This window comes from Culex pipiens, chromosome 3, assembly GCF_016801865.2.
Source record: "Culex pipiens pallens isolate TS chromosome 3, TS_CPP_V2, whole genome shotgun sequence".
Lineage (NCBI taxonomy): Eukaryota > Metazoa > Arthropoda > Insecta > Diptera > Culicidae > Culex > Culex pipiens.
In genome coordinates, this window is record NC_068939.1 from 34497420 (window position 1) to 34520867 (window position 23448).

The window sequence follows — 23448 nt, forward strand, 5'->3', positions numbered from 1 at the left end:
GCGGTGGATGTTGGAGCACGGTCAATTTCGTAAAAAAAATCAAGAATTATTTTTGATCATGCTATATGCGTATCAAAGTACATGATTTTCCAAATAAAGCTCACTCATGATCCACAAAACCATTTTTTAGACCCAATTGGCCACGTTGGAACCGGTTCCAGGTACTTCGGTAAATTCCGGAGCAATTTCGTAAAACCAAAGAATTATGTTTGATCAAACAATACGGGTATCGTAGTACATGATTTTCCAAATCGAGCTCATTCATGATCCCCGAAACATTTTTTTTTTTGCCAATTGGCCACATTGGGACAAGTTCCAGATACCGCGATGGATCCCGGAATACGGTCAATTTCGAAAATATTACAATTATTTTTATTACAGTTATTTTTGACCAGGCAATATAGGAGTCAAAGTACATGATTTTCCAAATCAAGTTCATTCTTGATCCTCAGAACCATTTTTGGATCAATCTTGCCGCTTTGGAACCGGCTTCAGGTACCTCGAAATTCCAAAGTATGGTCAATTTTGTAAAAAAATACAAAAATATTTTTAAAACCAAACAAAATGTGTATCACAGTTTATTGATACAAATAAAGCTCAGTAACATTTTTGGACCGGTTTAGACCACTTTAGAGTTTCCAAAATTAACCGTGAAAAAATATATAATTGATTGATGAATAATATAAAATTAAGTAAAAAAAATCTCCCTGTTATACTTACAGTAGATTTTCTAGTTTATTTCATGTTAAATTCCGTAAAATTTGGTGTTTTGGAATTGGTCCCTGTGAAAATTGCAATTTTTGAACTAGAAAAATTAAATTTTTGAGCATGATTTTGAAAATCTTAAACTTTGACACCCATATTGCCATACTAGAAATTGCTCGTATGTGGCCACCCTCTGACTGGTTCCTTCGGCTTTTGGAACCTACCAAACATACTTTGATCATTTCTAAATTTATTTTAAATGAAAAAAGTTTATTGAATTTTTTGAATGGTTGAAAAAAATAAAGTCAAAAAGCATGAAAAAGAAACGCACAGTTACAGTTATGATAATGTTAAAAATATTCAAAATATTTAAAAAGTGATAAGGCCAATGCAAATATTTAAAAAAGTTTTTGTCCCTCGGCCCTGGCCGAGGTCAAGGGGGGGGCAAAAAAATAAAAAAATATAAAAATTTAAATAACAAGCTATAGTCTCCACATTTAAATGAAAAAAGTGTTTTAAAATGCATTTTACACTAGTTCAGTTGTTTTGCAATCATTAGTTTTCAAAAAATCTAAGATCTGACAAAAACAAAAATTGTATCGAAAAAAAAGATTTTGCATCGAAAATTTTCAAAAAATCTTAAGATTTTTTAATAAACCCAAACATGCTAAAAATGATTTTAAACGCAGGAGAATGTATTTTAATTTGATTTCAGCTGGTTGCACTTGAATTTTCATTGAAATTTTGAAGTTTATTGTAAAAATATTTTTTTTGCCCCCTGATTTTTCGGGCCAATTTTGAAGGGGGGGGGTGACAAAAACTTTTAAAAATATTTGTACCAGCCTAAAAGCGTTTTTTTTTTATATAAACGTCATTTTCTGATTGATATTCACATTTTTTTACAATAAGAAATGCACAGTTTATAATTTATTCTACTTATTTTAGAAAATTCGACATCATCTCGGTACTAGATTCAAACACACAAACAAACCCCATTGTTATTTTTTTTTCCTTAACAATATGTAGTTTTTGATCTTTTTTCTTCTTTTAATCCTGTTTTGAAGATTTTTTAAAAACGGAGGAAAAATTCAATTAAAATTTGTTATGTTATAATATCAAAACATTGAACAATTTTATAAAAACTTTTTGTGTAACTATACAGAGATGATGCAAAATGCTATTTCGTAATTTAAACTACTGAGCACTTCGCTGAGATCTCGGTCATCCAATTTTTTTGTATTTTTTAATCCTTTTTTGGTGCCTTTGGTATGCCTAAAAACAATCTTGAGTGAGTTTGTCCAAATAATTTTCCATACAAATTTGGCAGCTGTCCCTACAAAAATGATATATGAAAATTCAAAAATCTCAATCAAAAAGTCCTTCAAAAAATTGAAGGACTTTTTGATCGAGTTGGGTAAAAAAGTTGGTGATATTTTATTTAACTTTTTGTCACTAAAACTTGATTTGCAAAAAAAAACCCTTTTTCATTCATTTATATTTTCTGTTATGTTTTAGGGGACAGCAAATGCCAACTTTTCAGAAATTTCCAGAATAGGCAAAAAAACTTCGACCGAGTTATGAATTTTTGAATCATTAGTGATTTTTTTTTCAAAAATTCGAAATGTCGGTCGCAAAAAAAATTCAACTTCATTTTTCGTTGTAAAATCGAATTTGCAATCAAGTTATAGCCAGTTTTAGGTGACTTTTTTGAAAATAGTCACAATTATTCATTTTTTTTTAAATGAGTGCACACTTAACATTTTTTTTCAAAACTGAGAAAATTCTCTATACTTTGCTTAATTGAACTTTGTTGATAGGACCTTTAGTTGCTGAGTAAAAGTAAAGTAAGTAAATCTTTTTTGTCATTGGTTCACCCGTACAAGGCTCCATACAATTTTGGCAGCTTTCCATACAAAAAATGTACGTAAATATTTGAAAACCTGAAACTTTGAAGGAATTTTCTGAGCAATTTGGCAAAGTTATTGATATTTATGAGGACTATTCTGAAAAAATGGTACGCGGAAAAAAACTTTTTGCCGATTTTTTAATTATCTTTTCCTCCCGAATTTCAATTTTCCAGAATCCGTATTTTTTATTTTCGAGAATTTCGGATATACTTTAGGGGTCGAAAAACCACAACTTTTGAGTCATAGAGAAGTTTGCCAAACATTTTGCCGTCCAATAATGATTTTTTGAAAAAACTAGTGATATTTAGAAAAAAATCGAAATTGCATACATAATTTTTTTACCTATTGGCTCAAAATTTGCGTTTTTTTTTGTTCCAAAAAAACATGTCAAAAAGTCTCGAAAATCAAGAATGCTGATTTTGGGAAATTGAGTTTTTGTAAAAGAATAGTTAATAAAAAATCGACAAAAAGTTTTTTTTGTGTACCAATTTTTCTGAATAGTCTTCATCATTTTGTAGGACAACTGCTAAAATTGTATGGAGACTTGTATGGGTAAACCAATGACACAAAATAGCTTCTTTGGTCATAGGGAATGCCCCCACAAAGTTTGAGCCAAATAAAAAAATATCGACCAAATTCGTAGAGATTTGCTCAGAGGGCAAAAAAAAATTGATTGAAAAATATTTTTTTTTTTTGAAAATAATATGTAAAACTGAGTATTGAGAAAACATTGTTAACGTTTAATTTTGCATTTATATTCGAATTAGACACTTTGGGGTGTCTGCAAATTTATTTTTTGAGACCACAGAAACTGATAAAGGCATGCAACTTGAGTAAAACAATTTTTTTCCATGAACTCATTTTTTTTTTACAATTTTTCAGTAGTGGCATAACTGTCATAATGTGAAAAGTTTTTAAGATAAATTAAAGCATAATGTTTTAATTCTTAACGCAATACGTATCTAAAAAACTTTTCACATCATGGCAGTTATGCTACTACTGAAAAATTGAAAAAAAAAAACAATGAATTAATGACTAAGTACTGAGCTACTTACATTTTTCTTGAATTTATAAAACCATTTCCAAGTATTTTGACATGCCGATTGACATATTTGAACATTTGGAAAAGTATGACAAAGTATGTAGCTCAGCAAAATTTTCATGTATAACGAAATATACCTGATAAGCCTCATCAAAATTTCCTGAGTTTTTTTTAATTTTAGAGGAATTAAGAATTGTTTTCTCAAAGGTTATTTTTATTTTTTCATGCAATTGAGTTAATTAAAAATATTTTAGATATGAGTTTTAAAGCAACAGTCAGTCAATGCGTTTATTTATGTTACTTGTAATTAGAGATTGTTGCTTGTAATTTTAAATCTTATTGCTTTTTTTGTTTTTGAGAATTTTGAGTATTTTTAGCAATCTTATCAAAATAAAAAGAAGCAAAGCTGGAAAATTATATGTAAATGCATCCGATTTTTAGTTCTTCCTGACTTCATGTAGAGTACACCTTTAGCGCCAACAAACAGATTTTATTGAAAATTGTATTTTTTTAATTATTCATTCATTCATTATCAGAACCATTATGTTTTGAGCAGTTTTAGATAGGAAATTTTAAAGGCTTTTGAATTAATTTATTTCATGTAATACGAGTCGTGCGAAATTCAGCCGAAAACAAATGTTTTAAAAAAATGCCATATCCGAAGGCCAGTGCACTATTTTATTAAAAACCAACAAGTCCAAATGAAAGCAGAGACAATTTAACATAATAATTTAAAGAAAAAAAAATCAGGTGTTTTCAATTTTTGTCCGAATTACTATCACACATTTTTATATTTTAAATTTTTGTAACTCGGTCTTGGTCAAGATCGACAAGAAGAATAAATTATTTAAAAAAATAAAGCATAATCTTTTAATTCTTTACGCAATACGTATCTAAAAAACTTTTCACATTATGAAAGTTATGCTACATATTTGAACATTTGGAAAAAAATCCTCGACCGGAATTCCGGATTAACCGAAACTGGCCAAAATGGCCAGATGACCAGCTACTAAGTTTCTGACATTTTTATTGAATTAATAAAACCATTTCCAAGCGTTTTGACATGCCTAGGGCGTCCAATTTTCCCGGGTTTTGAATTTCCCGGGAAACGGGAAAAATATTTTCGAAATCCCGGGAATTTTTTTAAACAGTCATAAAATCTATGTTTTCATTATATTTGTTATGTTTTCAAGCTTAAAATCATAGAATTAGCTCAATAATATTAATTGGTGATAATCTACAATTCAGTCTAAACAAGGACGACAGTTTTTAAATAGCTTAAAAGAAATTATAAATGGATTTTGTTTGTTCTTTGTTGTGCTTTGAATTTAAAATGAACTACAATTTTTAATTCCAGTGTTATTCAAATTTAATAAGTCTTTTATAAATATATTTCTTTTATATATTTTTTTATATGACATGACTAGTCTAGATCTAAAAAAGTTAGAAAAATTCATTGAAAATGTCTAAAAAACAAAAAGCGACAACAGATAAAATTATACCAGTCAGTGTAAAATTTTAAATAAGTTTTGAATTTCTTGTTTTATATGAAACATATTTTACAAATTGTGATTGATGAAAAATAATTTGAAATGTTTGAAATGTTAATCCGGAATTCTGGATTCACCGGAACTGGCCAAAGTGGCCAGATGACCAGCTACTGAGTTTCTGACATGTTCATTGAATTTATAAAACCATTTCCAAGCATTTTGACATGCCGCTTGACATATGAGCAATTCTCTGAGATTTCGGTCATTCGTTTTTTTTTTGTATTTTTTAATCCGGCTGAAACTTTTTTGGTGCCTTCGGTTTGCCCAAAGAAGCCATTTTGCATCATTAGATTGTCCATTTAATTTTCCATACAAATTTGGCAGCTGTCCATACAAAAATGATATGTAAAAATTCAAAAATCTTTATCTTTTGAAGAAATTTTTTGATCGATTTGGTGTCTTCGGCAAAGTTGTAGGTATGGATATGGACTACACTGCAAAAACAAAATACACGGTAAAAAAAATTTCGGTGATTATTAATTTAACTTTTTGTCACTAAAACTTGATTTGCCAATAAACACTATTTTTATTTTTTTTTTATTTTTTGATATGTTTTAGAGGACATAAAATGCCAACTTTTCAGAAATTTCCAGAATGGGCAAAAAATCTTTGACCAAGTTATGATTTTTTGAATCAATACAGATTTTTTCAAAAAATCGAAATATTGGTCGCAAAAATTTTTCAACTTCATTTTTCGATGTAAAATCGAATTTGCAATCAAAAAGTACTTCAGTTAATTTTTGATAAAGTGCACCGTTTTCAAGTTATAACCATTTTTAGGTAACTTTTTTGAAAATAGTCGCAGTTTTTAATTTTTTTAAATTAGTGCCCATGTTTGCCCACCTTTGAAAAAAATATTTTTGAAAAGCTGAGAAAATTCTCTATATTTTTCTTTATACTGCCCATAACTGAAAATTCGGCTATTATGCCAAATCAAGTATTCCGAGAAAAACGCGTTTTAGTGTTTGTCACCAAAACTCCGTCAAGACAATTTCCCATAAGAGTGGCATATTAGCCGTTTGGTTTTTCGCATCGGCAGCCAAATCTAAACACTATTTTAGTGAAATTCAAGTTTCAGAAGATGCGTTGGAACATCCTCTACCACCTGGTGCTAATATCTCGTTTTTGCCAAAAGTGGATATTAGCCGTTTTTTCAATGGTGGGCAGTATAGAACTTTGTTGATACGACCCATAGTTGCTGAGATATTGCCATGCAAAGGTTGAAAAACAGGAAAATTGATGTTTTCTAAGTCTCAGTTCCGAGTCTAGTTCCGATTTACAATGTTAAAACATGAAACATTCGTGAAATTTTCCGATCTTTTTGAAAAAAAAATTTTCAAAAATTTCAAATCAAGACTTACATTTCAAAAGGGCGTAATATTGAATGTTTGGCCCGTTTAAAATGTTAGTCTTGATTAATATTTTTTTCAAAGGTGGGCAAACATGGGCACTAATTTGAAAAAATTAAAAACTGCGACTATTTTTAAAAAAGTTACCTAAAAATGGTTATAACTTAAAAACGGTGCACTTTATCAAAAATTCACTGAAGTACTTTTTGATTGCAAATTCGATTTTACATCGAAAAATGAAGTTGAAAAATTTTTGCGACCAATATTTCGATTTTTTGAAAAAATATGTATTGATTCAAAAAATCATAACTCGATCAAAGATTTTTTGCCCGTTCTGGAAATTTCTGAAAAGTTGGCATTTTATGTCGTCTAAAACATATCAAAAAATAAAAAAAATTAAAAATAGTATTTTTTTGCAAATCAAGTTTTAGTGACAAAAAGTTAAATTAATAATCACCGAAATTTTTTTACCGTGTATAATTTTTTTTCAGTGTAGTCCATATCCATACCTACAACTTTGCCCAAGACACCAAATCGATCAAAAAATTTTTTCAAAAGATACTGATTTTTGAATTTTTACATATCATTTTTGTATGGACAGCTGCCAAATTTGTATGGAAAATTATATGAACGAACTAATGATGCAAAATGGCTTCTTTGGGCATACCGAAGGCATCAAAAAAGTTTCAGCTGGATTAAAAAATACAAAAAATAAAATTAAAGAAAAAAGACCGATTCCGTAGAGAACTGCTCATATATGAACATTTGGAAAAAATCCTCGGCTGGGACCGGAATTCCGAATTCACCGGAACTGGCCAAAGTGGCCAGATGACCAGATACTGAGTTTCTGATATTTTCATTGAATTTATAAAACCATTTCCAAGCTTTTTGACATACCGCATGACATATTTGAGCATTTGGAAAAAATCTTCGACTTGGACCGGAATTCCGGATTCACCGGAATTGGCCAAAATGACCAGATGACCAGCTTCTGAGTTTCTGACATTTTTATTGAATTTAGGCCGATGCAAATATTTAAAAAAGTTTTTGTCCCTCGGCCCTGGCCGAGGTCAAGGGGGGGGGGGGGGGGCAAAAAAATAAAAAAATATAAAAATTTAAATAACAAGCCATAGTCTTCACATTTAATTGAAAAAAGTGTTTTAAAATGCATTTTACACTAGTTCAGTTGTTTTACAATCATTAGTTTTCAAAAAATCTAAGATCTGACAAAAACAAAAATTGTATCGAAAAAAAAGATTTTGCATCGAAAATTTTCAAAAACTCTTAAGATTTTTTAATAAACCCAAACATGCTAAAAATGATTTTAAACGCAGGAGAATGTATTTTAATTTGATTTCAGCTGGTTGCACTTGAATTTTCATTGACATTTTGAAGTTTATTGTAAAAATATTTTTTTTGCCTCCTGATTTTTCGGGCCAATTTTGAAGGGGGGGTGACAAAAACTTTTAAAAATATTTGTACCAGCCTTATAAAACCATTTCCAAGCGGTTTGACATGCCGCTTGACATATTTGAACATTTGGAAAAATCCTTAGCTGGGACCGGAATTTCAGATTCACCGGAACTGACCAAAGTGGCCAGATGACCAGCTACTGAGTTTCTGACATTTTTATTGAATTTATAAAACCATTTTCAAGCGTTTTTACATACCGCTTGACATGTTTGAACATTTGGAAAAAATCTTCGACTTGGACCGGAATTCCAGATTTGGAAAAATCCTTGGCTGGGACCGGAATTCCGGAATCACCGGAACTGGCCAAAGTGGCCAGATGACCAGCTACTGAGTTTCTGACATTTTCATTGAATTTATAAAACCATTTCCAAGCTTTTTGACATGCCGCTTGACATAAATGAACATTTGGAAAAAATCCTCGGCTGGGACCGGAATTCCGGATTCACCGGAACTGGCCAAAGTGGCCAGATGACCAGCTACTGAGTTTCTGACATTTTCATTGAATTTATAAAACCATTTCCAAGCTTTTTGACATACCGCATGACATATTTGAACATTTGGAAAAAATCTTCGACTTGGACCGGAATTCCGGATTCACCGGAACTGGCCAAAGTGGCCAGATGACCAGCTGCTGAGTTTCTGACATTTTCATTGAATTTATAAAACCATTTCCAAGCGTTTTGACATGCCGCTTGACATATTTGACGATTGCACCCATGTACCAACATTGGGTCATCCGATGGCCACTTGGAACCGGTCCCAGGGTCCCCGGAGGCCTTGGCCATAAGTAATTGCATAAGTAATATAAGGCATGTTTTATAAGAAAATGATAAAGTTAGGCGTTGTTTCATGTCAAAAAATACTTACAATTATACATTAGTCTATATTGGCATTAAAATAGTCCTATGTCGATAAACCATTATTTATTTCTCTCAATTAGATGAACCCATATCGATAAAACATAACGTGGTCGAAATAGTCACTAGGTCTATAAAACCTAATGTCATTTTTCATCTTTATAAAACTCTTTATCAATATTGCTTGCTCATCTGCGAAAAAAAAACATTGCTGGCTCATCTGCTTTATGGCATCACGACCGATTCAAAAATTGTCCTCATATCGAAATACCCGAACCACATTGATCACCAAAATCAATCCGGATAACAGACTATTTAGTGAAAACACCCGCCACGCCGCCTGCAAATTCACCTAATTCTCACACGTTATCAAGGCAATTCTGATTGAACAGAGTTTTACCAATTCTTGCACTTTCTCCTTCCTTTCGTGCATGCGATGGCCAGCAGAGATGCTTGGTGCTGCGTCGCGCCACGTGGAAACCAACCAAATTTTCAAAACTTTCAGCTTGTCTGAGGTCCAACTTTCAAAATTTACAAGAAAAGTATCAATGTTATTACATCATCGTTTTCCTCAGAATGTCAGCTACAAGCTAAATGTAATCTTACTAGGCTTTTATCTAACAATAACGAAGATATGACGAGCGAAAGCAAAAAACATAGATTTTCAGTTTTTCGGACTTTTTCACGGCAATTGGTCCAGTTTTCACAAAAAGTCACCAAATCACTCCAAATTTCACCACAACGTAGATTGGAATGTGCACAACAGCGTGAATGTATTTATTTTGCCAAAATTTTTGTTCCTGATTTTTTGGCGACGCAAACGCAAAAAAAGAAATTTTCCCCATGGGGCTCCAACTTGGTGTGTCGTTAAAAATTGTATGGATACTTTTATGGAGAAACTAATGATGCCAAATTGCTTTTTAGACATAGGGAATGCATGGACAAAGTTTAAACCAATTCATAAAATGAAAACTGAAAAAACGTGTTTTGTTGCTAAAATTTTTGTTTATATTTTAAATAATTTTATAATTAAGATTTTGGAGATTGGAACAAGATACTGTTCTGTGAATTTTTAATAATTTGCAGAATTTTCAGACATGTTTACAATTTTTGATAAAACATGTTTCAGAACAGTTTAAAATAGATAATCATTTCTATGACGAGATTATCCCAACTCATTCAGCACGACGATTGAATAGAAATAATAACACTAACCGGAATGGGTCCGCCAGGGATATCCCCGGGGAAAAACAACCCTTACGGCATGTGGAGACAATCGGACACGCTGATGATGACGATGATGGTTATGACCGCGGACCTTTTATGGTGGCACCCCTCGCCGTAAACCGGGACTTGAAGTTTGGTCCCCCTCCATTAAATGGCTTTGATCGCCCTCGTAAAGGATGGTAATATAGTTTTTCGATGAAGTTGAGGCAGGGAAGGTATTTGTGATGGGAAGGGTTTCACTATAAGAGAATGAATTGAAAATAAAAGAGCTTTGACTTATGGGACGAACATTTCGTGAAATTACATTTTACCTTATAGTTCAATATCGCATAAAACATTGTAGCTTTTCGAGCAAAACTGCAAAAAAGAATCATGTTTCGGCAATCCTAATCCCCGGTAACCATCATCGAAACCCCTCAAGGAAAAGCTTAGCAAAGGTGATTACTTTTGGATTAAAAATTTATTGAAATATGCTTGCACTAGCAATACGATATCGTCCAAATAGGGCAGAGTTGCGGGGGAAGGGGGATCAAAATCTCCCTCTAGTGAGCAATAATTTCGGATGCTGCTACTCCAACTGGCCACTTCCGACCAGTTTCGGAGTTCAAGTTTGCTTCTTCCAAGCTCGACTCTAGAATGCTGCCTTCCTCTACGAATACAAGTAAGTACGAGCTCTATATAGATAAATAAATAAGTAAATGGATTTGCATATGTATGCGTACGTTCCAAGATATGTGTTTGTGCGATGTTTTTTTTTTTCCACTGCTGCCACAGCCTGCCATCCGGCACCACCATTTGCCACAGTATGCTGCAGAGGTCAATAAATTATTTAAATATGTGTGTTTGTGTGTGTGTATGTGTGTGTGAGCCGATTTTGAATAGCTTTATTGTTTGCAAAGTGGTATAGAAAAAGGATTTACGAAACGTGTGCATTCGTGTGTAAGTGTGTATGTACCCTGAGATTCCAAACAATATCTTTAGCCAATTAGCTTCGACAGGATTCACAAGGTTTAGGATTACGTCAGGGATTAAGGCAAATGGATCGACGGTAGAAAGATAGAGAGTGAAATCCTTGAGGTACAAACCGGTCGTGTGGGGATTATAGAGTTATTGTTTTAACATTGCAGAGCTTTTCAGCAGGCTGCTTGTGGTCGATGAAAAGTTGTTTTAATCCCTGTGAGAGGGAAAACATATTCGAGCCCATGTTTCAGCTATTCTTATGCTGTTTTGTAGTTTTACAAGAATACCCAACAGATCGAAATGTTTTAGAACATATTTTTTTCTTCTGCGAAGCATGAAACAAAATGTTTGAAATCATTTCAAATAAACAAAGAAGCGTTTTTTTATATTGGAAATATGAATATGGTAAGCCTTGCCAAGAAAAATATAATATTCGATTGTTTAAATTATACCTTGATATATTGAAATGTTGCGTTTAAAAAAAAACTCAAGTTTTTATTTTGTGAAAAAAAAATGCTCAAATGCTGCCCTTGTAAAGAATTTCTGCCAAAAATACACTAAATATGACTTAATTGACTGTTAACTATAAAGCATTTTTCTCTTATTACTTACTTAATATTTTTCCAACCTCTGAAATAATAACAACTTTTTACACTACATTGAATTTTGTGTTTATTTTATACTACAGCTTTCGGGATTTTTCAGGCAACTCTCTTTCTATTTTTGAGGCAACAATTTATCAATAGAGCAATCCTCTACGAAATCGGTCTTTTTTTTAATTTTATTTTTTGTATTTTTTCATCCGACTGAAACTTTTTTGGTGGCTTCGGTATGCTCAAAGAAGCCATTTTGCATCATTAGTTTGTCCATATAATTTTACATACAAATTTGGCAGCCGTCCATTCAAAAACGATGTATGAAAATTCAAAAAACCTGTATCTTTTGAAGGAATTTTTTGATCGATTTGGTGTCTTCGGCAAAATTGTAGGTATGGATATGGACTACACTGAAAAAAAATGATTCACGGTAAACAAATTTTGCTGATTTTTATTTAACTTTTTGTCACCAAAACTTGATTTGCAAAAAAACACTATTTTTATTTTTTTTCATTTTTTGATATGCTTTAGAGGACATCAAATGCCAATTTTTCAGAAATTTCCAGGTTGTGCAAAAAATCTTTGATCGAGTTATGATTTTTTGAATCAATACTGATTTTAAAAAAAAATAGAAATATTGGTCGCAAAAATTTTTCAACTTCATTTTTCGATGTAAAATCAAATTTGCATTTAAAAAGTACTTCAGTGAAATTTTGATAAAGTGCACCGTTTTCAAGTAAAGGCCATTTTTAGGTAACTTTTTTTGAAAATAGTAGCACCTTTGCATTTTTTAAAATAAGTGCACATGTTTGCCCACTCTTGAAAAAAATATTTTTGAAAAGCTGAGAAAATTCTCTATATTTTGCTGTTTCGAACTTTGTTGATACGACCCTTAGTTGCTGAGATATTGCCATGCAAATGCTTTTTTTTTTTTTTATTCATGAAATTGTTTATTTAGGTCCCCTTATTTGTAAGTAAACTGGTTCGGACCGGGTTTTACTTGTAATTTACATTTTAACTTAAGGCTATAGTAAATTAACAGTTTAATCAAAAGAGATAATGGCATTAAGCGCCGAGTTCTCGCTGAGTATCTTGCCGAGTTCTTTGAAGAAGGGGATCAGAGGTTCCAGCAGGGTTCTTGTTGATCCGCTCACTGCCGACAACACCGCTTCCAACAAAAGCGAAAACGGAATTCGGTTGTCTTTACCATGGTCCTTCTGAGGCACGACTGCTGCTGGGTTGGTTGGATCTTTTGGCGATGTTTTTATTGAGCTCACCCCCGGGAACGCTTTGTTGAACTTTTCCGAACCTGGCTGTGGAAGGGTGCTGCTCCGAGATTTGTCACTGTTGCTCTTTTTCTTTGTTTTACTCTTCCTTTTGGAGGTTCCGCCTTTTGCGTTGATTATCAGCTCATCTTCAGTTCCGTCCTCAGGTGAATCATCCTCTTCCTCTGAAAGGACGGAAAAGGGGTTCTCGCTGCCGGCACTCGTCGTGACCGTCTTCAACATATCTGCGAATGAGCGCTTCGACCGCCTCTCCAGTTCGCGTTTCAACTTGTCCTCGCGCGTCTTGTATTTGGGACAAGAACGAACTTCGTGGGGTTGTCCTCCACAGAGCAGGCACTTCTCTACCTCTTTCTGGCACTGCTCGTCCGGATGTTTCTCTCCGCATTTGCCACAGACCGTCTTGTTGCTGCAGAACGCCTTTGTATGTCCCAGCTTTTTGCAGTTAGAGCAACTCATAACGCGCGGGCGGTACATGCGCACCGGAAGGCGGAGCATGTTGTCCACCACCAGGTAGTCTGGTAGAGCTGTCCCCGCAAACGTCACTCGGTACGAGCTCGATGGGACAAAGCGTTTGGACGCGCCCTCACCTTCGGCCGTACCCATCTGTCGAGCCTCGATGACCGGAATTGTTGGTAAGTTCCTCCTCTTGAAGTGGCCTACCGCCGTCAACACCTGCTGCACCGTCAGTCCATTTTCGCTCACTACGCCGTCGATCTCCACTTAGGGGTCGTGCATAAACCACGTGGTCTCCTTAGGGGGGGGGAGGGGGTCCGAAATCCGACCGAAAAAAAACATGAAAAGCCATGGGGGGGAGGGGGGGGGGTCAACGGCTGACCACGTGGCCTTTAAAAAAAAAATCTTTTCTTAAAAAAAAACAAAAAAAAAGCGCTTTGAATTTACTTCTAGCATACATTTTTTGTTACACTTCAAAACCATACAATTATTGTGTTTAAAATTATTACTTATATTTCAATGTCATAATATTTTCCAATTCAATATTGAATTATATATTTCGGCAGATTCATATCAATACTTTGAGCCTGTTATTGATTGTACACTTTTTAATACTCATGTAACTACGTCTTGCAAAAGTTTAAAAGCTGTTAAAAAATAAAGTGACAGTATCCAAAGTTAATATACCCTAAAAAATGCGTACCAAAATGCAAACACAATTTCTCTTTTTTGTTGATGGTATCAAGTAGCTAAAAATGTGCTTGCAAATTTGCATTGAAAGCAGATGTAGTCTTCGATAGTTCAATTTTGGAACAACTTAAAAAATTAATATCGCTGACAATTTTATAAGATTTTTGTAACAAGGCAAAAAACTAAATATGTATTATAAATGAAGTGTCTAAAAATGATTCTCTGCGAAATTTTTTTTTCAAAATCTCAGATCTTAGCTAATTACCGTAGCTGGTCCTATAAGTGATTGAAGAATCTTAATCGAAAGATTTCCTTTTGGCACTTAAAACAAACTCAAGATATCTTGTATCTCCTCTCTCATGCAATATTTTTTTAAGTACAAAGAAACTAAAAACCCCAATTTCAGGATTATCGCACAAAATTTCAGTATCACTACCTCATTTGCAAGTGAAACATCTAACATTAAAAAATAACCAGTAACGAAAAAACGAACGATACATACTTTAAGATTCCCCAAAAGATTTGATGAATATTTTGGTCTAAAATATATTCCTTATTTCATGGGTTACACAATTTGGATTGTTATATTACATTACATTTCATAAAATACACGTTTACTATCCATCGTCAAAGTTGTAGGTATTTTTTTTTAGTTTTTTTTATGTTAATAGGGACCATCTCTTGAGCCAAAGAGAAACATGGGCAAACATTTTAGATTTTTAGAGAAAAAAAACGAGCTTCAAGCAAACATTGTTTTTGTTTCTCAATTAATTTAAAGATTAAAAAAATAGGGGCCAAAGGTGCCCTTTCCTGAAAATATTAGTTTTTCTTTAAGCTGAGAAAATATACTATACCCTCAACTTCATATTTGAGATAAAACCACTCAAATATGTAGACACATTAAAATAATTTAAGTTTTAAAGAGTCATTTAATTTTTAAATGCCGATATCAATATGTGAAATAAATTTCAATACAATGCCGTTAAAGATCAACATAAATAAAACTCCTTAAAAAAGATGGAACGGTATTTTCAACTCGCTGGTTCTCGGGCATAACTCAACCAACCGGGACATTTTTTTTTTGAGTGAATTATAAGGATGTCTAGATGATCCTTAAACTTTGCAGAACTCGATTTGATCAAATCTGTAATTTATGCGATCAAAAACGTCGTTCCAACTTTTGTTTGCTCTAGTAAAAAAAATCGCCCGAAAATCCGCGGAGACAAGCCCGAAAACCTGTGAGTTGAAGTTACCGTTCCAACGTTTTAGGGAGGCTTTGGCATCCGTGTATATTGGACATGCGTTGGGCGTCCCAGTATTAATAATTTCAAAGATATTGAAAAGATTGAAAAATTAACTTATTCAATATTTTTTTTGTAATTATTTTGAAGTAATATCTCAGCAACCAAAAGTTGGATCAAAAATCTTAAATCGTAGATAATTGCTTATTTAAACAACTGAAAAAAAATGTAAAATAAATTCCAAATTTTAGCTCAATCTTTTTTAAATTTATCAAAACACGTAGTCGATAGCAAAATCAATTTAAAGTAAGTAAGTCTTACCTTAAACAATTTGGATGTCCATGACTAAAAGAATGATTTTTAGCGCGTTGTCTACAACTTTTCCAAAGACACGAAATCGATTTTGGAGCAATTCTATACAAAATCGGTCTTTATTCTTAAATTTTAATTTTTGATTTTTTTAATCCGTCTGAAACCTTTTTTGGTGCCCAAGCCATTTAGCATCATTAGTTTGTCCATATAGTTTTCCATACAAATTTGGCAGCAATGAAAATTAAAAAATCTGTATCTTTTGAAGAAATTTTTGGTCGATTTGGTGTCTTCGGCAAAGTTGTAGGTATGGATAAGGACTACACTGAAAAAAATGATAAATGTTAATTTACTTTGCTGATTTTTAATTTCACTTTTTGTCACTAAAACATGATTTGCAAAAAAACACTATTTTTATTTTTTTTATTTTGCCAACTTTTCAGAAATTTCCAGAACGGGCAAAAAATCGTTGTTTGAGTTATGAATTTTTGAATCAATACTGATTAAAAAAAATCGGAATATTGACCGCAACATAATTTCAATTTTATTTTTCGATGTAAAATCGAATTTGCAATCTAAAAGTACATAAGTGAAATTTTCATAAAGTGCACCGTTTTCAAGTTATAGCTATTTTGAGGTAACTTTTTTTAAAAATAGTTGCAGTTATTAATTTAAAAAATTTAGTGCCCATGTTTGCCCAATTTTGAAAAAAAAATATTTTTGAAATGCTGAGAAAATTCTTTGTTGCTTTGTTGCTGAGATATTGCCATGCAAAGATTTTAAAACAGAAAAATGGATGTTTACTACCCAAACAACCCAAAATTTTCTTATGTCGATATCTCAGCAACTAATGGTGCGATTTTCAATGTTTAAAAATAAAACTTTCGTGAAATTTTCCGATCTTTTCGAAATCAATATTTTCAAAAAAAAATTAAGACTAACATTTCAAAACGTCGTAATATTGAATGATTGTCCCTGTCTCTGATTCTTGTATGGAGAAAAAAATTAAACAGCTCGACTTTTTTGGACACACTGAATCATTGGAATCAATCATGCTTAATTAAAAAGAAAAGTTGCTGTAGTTTGGATTTTTATGAATGTTTGGAATAAAATAAATATTAACTAGGAGCTTTCATAACTAGATATTTTCCTTAAAATAAAATGAAAATATTTTTTTCATGAAACAAAACTTTTCTATTTAATTTCGATTTTAAGAAAATATTTAAAAGCGCATTTAAATTAAATCATGAATGCTGTTTATATATCAAAATAGCTTTAATTCTTAAAGCATATTTATTCTGGATGCAATTAATTGCACTGCAATTCCATAATTTTGAATACATATGTTTTACTAAGTTGCTTGTTTTGTTGAGAGTATTTTTTACTTTCTGTACCATTTCAATAAATTGTTATACTGTTATTATTTACCTTAAACTTTGTGATATCATACTTTTTTCACACTTTTAAGTGAATTTCTGTTTTTTTTTATATATATGATTAAATTGGTTTTAATGGTGTTACAGCACCTACACAAATTAAAATGTTTTCTATTTGACCCAATGTCACCCCCTCTAAAGGGTGAGTTTGAGTTAATTTTAAAACGATTGGCATTTATGAACGGTGTGATTATACTAGCCATATTCTGGGAAAATGTTGGTAAATTCAGGAGCATTCCCCAACATTATTTATTTCGATATAATTTGAAATGTTTTTATTGTGTTAAAATAACAACAGTAATATCGTTTTTTGACCAAAAGTCACCACCACTGACGGTACATCATTTGTGGATAAACATTTTTGAAATCTATACTTATTTTGTTTTTTTTTAAAGATTTTTCACCTGGGAGGAAAAAGCCACGTGGCCATATAGGGGGGGGGGGGGGGGGTTGGCGTGAAACCACGAAAAACCATGAGGGGGGAGGGGGGGGTCAAAAATTCTCCAAAAAAATGCCACGTGGTTTATGCACGACCCCTTAACGCGCCGGAATCCAGACCCGGTATTCAATGCAGAACCGCGGATCGCAGACGATTGCGTTGGCTTCCTTCGGGTTGTTGACAGTAGCGCGGAGCTTGTTCTGGTGGAGTTTGGTGACATCCGTCACTCCGGGGTAGTGTTTCCACAGTTCCTCCGAAATCCGCATTGTCTGCAGTGGCTTGTGCTTCGGCCGGAAGAAAACCTGCCAACGCTCCCCGGGAGCGTCCTGGTACTTACGCACGCGCGGGGTTGGTGGATCCGAATTCTCCACCTCCTTGTCCGTCAACGGCTGCTTCTCCTCCTGAAACCCGTCCGGTTTCTTCCACACACTCTCCTGCGTAACTTTGTTCCAGTAAAATGGCTTGCCGTCCTTGGTTTTGTGGACCGTCCAATCGCTATCCGCCTTCGCGGCCGCCGCCATGCAGGAAGGTGCTGTGTCCTATCCCTCGCCTGACCAGACCAAAATCCATGATAAAGCTGTCAGACCAAATCTGTCAGACCAAGACTGTCAGACCAAAGAGCAAAAAGTAAACAATCTTGGTTTTCGACGTAGGTGCACACAAATCAAGAAAATAAAATTTGAAAAAGAATTTTATTTTTCCAATTCAATGACTGGTTTTGGACTTCAAAATTGAATGTACGCCAGAAAATGATTAAACAGTGTGGCGTCCTGTACACCGACAATTAAATAAGCAGTTAAAAGCCTTATTCTTCCACTTAAATTTTTGGTCGCGTTTTCGGTTTACACCTGAACAATCTTGAAATTATTTATACGGATTTGTGATTCCTCTCTTTCCATCATTCCCTTGCCGCCATGGCCGTCGGCGAAGGTAAACAAAACACTGTCAAAAACACGCGCTAAAAACTCGAAAGACGACCGCTCACTGCAAGAGCTGACGAGAGAGTGCCATGCAAATGTTTAAAAACATGAAAATTGATGTTTTCCAAGTCTCACCCAAACAACCCACCATTTTCTAACGTCGATATCTCAGCAACAAATGGTCCGATTTACAATGTTAAAATATGAAACATTCTTGAAATTTTCCAAACTTTTCGAAAAAAATATTTTCAGAACTTTTTAATCAAGACTAAAATTTTAAAAGGGCGTAATATTGAATATTTGGCCTTTTTTAAATGTTAGTATTATTCCAAAAATTTTGAAAATATTTTTTTCGAAAAGATCGGAAAATTTCACGAATGTTTCATATTTTAACATTGTAAATCGGACCATTAGTTGCTGAGATATCGACGTTAGAAAATGGTGGGTTGTTTGGGTGAGACTTGGAAAACATCAATTTTCATGTTTTTAAACATTTGCATGGCAATATCTCAACAACTAAGGGTCGTATCAACAAAGTTCAAAACAGCAAATTTTAAAGAATTTTCTCAGCTTTTCAAAAATGTTTTTTTTTTCAAGAGTGGGCAAACATGTGCACCAATTTAAAAAAAATGAAAAACTGCGACTGTTTTCAAAAAAGTTACCTAAAAATGGCCTTAACTTGAAAACGGTGCACTTTATCAAAATTTCACTGAAGTACTTTTTGATTGCAAATTTGATTTTACATCGAAAAATGAAGTTGAAAATTTTTTGCGACCAATATTTAGATTTTTTGAAAAAATCAGTATTGATTCAAAAATTTATAACTCGGTCAAAGATTTTTTGCACAACCTGGAAATTTCTAAAAAGTTGGCATTTGATGTCCTCTAAAACATATCAAAAAATAAAAAAAATTAAAAATAGTGTTTTTTTGCAAATCAAGTTTTAGTGACAAAAAGTTAAATAAAAAATCACCAAATTTTTTTTTCAGTGTAGTCCATATCCATACCTACAACTTTGCCGAAGACACTAAATCGATCAAAAAATTCCTTCAAAAGATACAGATTTTTGAATTTTCATGCATCGTTTTTGTATGGACAGCTGCCAAATTTGTATGGAAAATTATATGGACAAACTAATGATGCAAAATGGCTTCTTTGGGCAAACCGAAGGCACCAAAAAAGTTTCAGTCGGATGAAAAAATACAAAAAAAATCGAATGACTGAAATCTGAGAGAACTGCTCAATACTGGAAAATCATTAAACATTAAACATTAAACATTAAACATTAAACATTAAACATTAAACATTAAACATTAAACATTAAACATTAAACATTAAACATTAAACATTAAACATTAAACATTAAACATTAAACATTAAACATTAAACATTAAACATTAAACATTAAACATTAAACATTAAACATTAAACATTAAACATTAAACATTAAACATTAAACATTAAACATTAAACATTAAACATTAAACATTAAACATTAAACATTAAACATTAAACATTAAACATTAAACATTAAACATTAAACATTAAACATTAAACATTAAACATTAAACATTAAACATTAAACATTAAACATTAAACATTAAACATTAAACATTAAACATTAAACATTAAACATTAAACATTAAACATTAAACATTAAACATTAAACATTAAACATTAAACATTAAACATTAAACATTAAACATTAAACATTAAACATTAAACATTAAACATTAAACATTAAACATTAAACATTAAACATTAAACATTAAACATTAAACATTAAACATTAAACATTAAACATTAAACATTAAACATTAAACATTAAACATTAAACATTAAACATTAAACATTAAACATTAAACATTAAACATTAAACATTAAACATTAAACATTAAACATTAAACATTAAACATTAAACATTAAACATTAAACATTAAACATTAAACATTAAACATTAAACATTAAACATTAAACATTAAACATTAAACATTAAACATTAAACATTAAACATTAAACATTAAACAGGTTTTGGAATAGAAGGTTTTTTTTATTATACTATTTAGATTAGACTCTGGTGGTCCAAAATTTATTGAATTGTTTATTTTATTTTATTTGTTTTACATCAAATAGGAACAATATTATTATTCCTAGTGGTAATTAGTCTTATGAAAATTTGTTATGATGATCTGAATAATTATTACCGAAATAAACACATTAAATGTCTAATTTGCTGGTGATCAAAATTGTTTCAAATTGTTTTAACTGAAAAAGAAATCTCCGCAGTGCCCCGCAAAATCTTCGCTCACCAGGGAGCGAGGCACCTTTTATCAAACCTTTTATCGTCAGCATTATCAGGTTAAATGATTTTTTCCCCCATTCAACTCAAAGCAAGCCTCCTCCCTCGTCTCGTCAGTTTGCCACATCCTTTCAACGTTTGTTTTTTCTTCCGTGGTCCTCAAAGCTCCATCAACGATTTTTCCCTCATTGTGAAAATCTCCTCTTTTCTGTGTTTTTTTTCTCTCTCTCTCGAGGGTCTGACCGCCCGTCGAGCTAGCAAAAAGTGTCCGGAGGTACCTTTTCGCAAACATTAACACTAGAGCACACAGCCCACACTTTGGTGGGGGTTGAGGGAGGGGCACAGTTTAAAATTTCAAAATTTGTTTGATTAAAAAAAAGGTTTTCTTGAAATTTTGATTGTTTGATTTCTAATTATATTATGGTTCAAAAATACGTCTCAATTTCAGAAAAAGTTATTTTTTCCAAAAGTTACATTGTGCTTTTACAATACCCTCCCTTCCCCTAAAACATGATAGTCTCGGATCGAATTGAAATTAATTTGCATGCTAATGCGGTGGTTTCGGTCGGGATTTTCCTCTGTTTGTCCCCACTTTTTTACACAGAACCTTTGAAAGACTAAAGTAAAGGACACTTCTTCTAGAGGAGGAAAAAACACAACGGGGTTCACTTTTACCGTTTTTTTTTTCTCAATTCCTTCTGATGTGGGACAAAGTGAGGATGATAGCCGAGATTAAAAGTTACTTGTTCTTACCGGGTTTTTTTTTCTGTCAGAGACTTTTGAGCCAACTCAAAGGTGAAGTAATTTTCCGAGAACTGTGATGAAAATTGACAGTAACTTGGGCAAGTTGAACTCGATTGTCCTTTCGGCGAAGTTCAAAAGGTTATTGGAAGCTTCTTTTGGCTTCTCGGTAGAAATTAGCCCCAACGCTGTTGGTTTTCCAAAACAACTCGAGCAAGTTTTGAGAACAAAAACACTTCAAGTTATTTCAACCTACTTTGCAAAAAGTTTGGCGAATTAAAAATAACAAAAAGTTCTGAATGAGTGATGAGTCTACTTTGGCAAACTTTTCTTATGCAAACCTGCTGTTCTGGGAAAAGAATATTTTTCCTCAGCAAACAAAACTGAGCCGATTTTTCACAAGAGAGGTCTTCTTTTACCTGCTGTAAACATCCCTGGGGAGAATACCCTTCTGAAACAGGCCTCTTGCGTCAAACAAAGGTCATTTTCGATTGCTTCACAAACTTTTTGCTTTTGCTTTTGCTTTTTCCGTTTTGCTTTTGCTTTTTGCTTTTGCGTTTTGCTTTTGCGTTTTGCTTTTGTGTTTTGCTTTTGCGTTTTGCTTTTGCGTTTTGCTTTTGCGTTTTGCATTTGCGTTTTGCTTTTGCGTTTTGCTTTTGCGTTTTGCTTTTGCGTTTTGCTTTTGCGTTTTGCTTTTGCGTTTTGCTTTTGCGTTTTGCTTTTGCGTTTTGCTTTTCAAATGCCAAAAAATATGAATCTCCAAAACAACTAGTTAAGCCATAATCATCGCATCGCAACCTAACTAGCAATGCTGTCAGTTCCACCGAAAAATCCACAAAACGAACCAAAATTAAGCAATTTATTTATAGCTTCACAGTTAATGGCCCACCCCCCCAACGATGCCCAGTAAAGAGAAAGTGAGCTTCAAGATTGGAGCAGCAATAAATGCGAAAAACTGGAGCTTTTTGGAATGTGCTGCTTAGTTTTCTTGGTGGGTGGTGGAGCGAGCTGTTGGTGGATGTTTACAAACATACTACACACGTTCTATCACGTGGTACAACCCTGCCAGAGAAGCGCACAACTCAGCGGCCAGAAGCAGGTCAGCGCTTGAATTACACCGTCCCTCTGGAGTTGGCTGGTTGTGTAATTGCTTTCAAGATATACGATCATTTGAGATTGTGTTGTATTTTTTCATTATTTCTCTATGATTTTTCTTGAAATAAAAAATATCACTTGGAATGTCAAATTTGCTACTCAAATAAATTTTTGTTTTGTATTTTATTATTTTTATTCCTGTACATAATAAATTTTCGGTTTTGATAGCTTCCTGAAACAATGTTAGATATAATAAAGTTGAACATAAAATATTTATATTAAAAACATTTTTTTTAACTTCAAAACTACTCTTCTAAGATAGGGAAAGCAACAGTGATTAAAAAGATTTCCCTCTCATCGACTGCTCCCAAAGGTGACATTAAGATTCACCGGCAATAAAAGAGAGCAGGCTTACGCCAGACAAGAGAGCAGTATTGGTACTCTAAACAAATTACAAGCTTCAATATAATAAAGTAAAGTTTTGGCAAAAGAAAAAGTTAGAAAGACTTAGGAAAATACATTTAAAACAAACGGATTTTGAAATTGCAACGGTTTTTAAACTGGGCAAAAAAACAATAAAAATAAAACAAAGAAAAAGATAAAAAAAACATAAAACAAATTGAACAAATTGAACAAATTGAACAAATTGAACAAATTGAACAAATTGAACAAATTGAACAAATTGAACAAATTGAACAAATTGAACAAATTGAACAAATTGAACAAACTGAACAAATTGAACAAATTGAACAAATTGAACAAATTGAATAAATTGAACAAATTGAACAAATTGAACAAATTGAACAAATTGAACAAATTGAACAAATTGAACAAATTGAACAAATTGAACAAATTGAACAAATTGAACAAATTG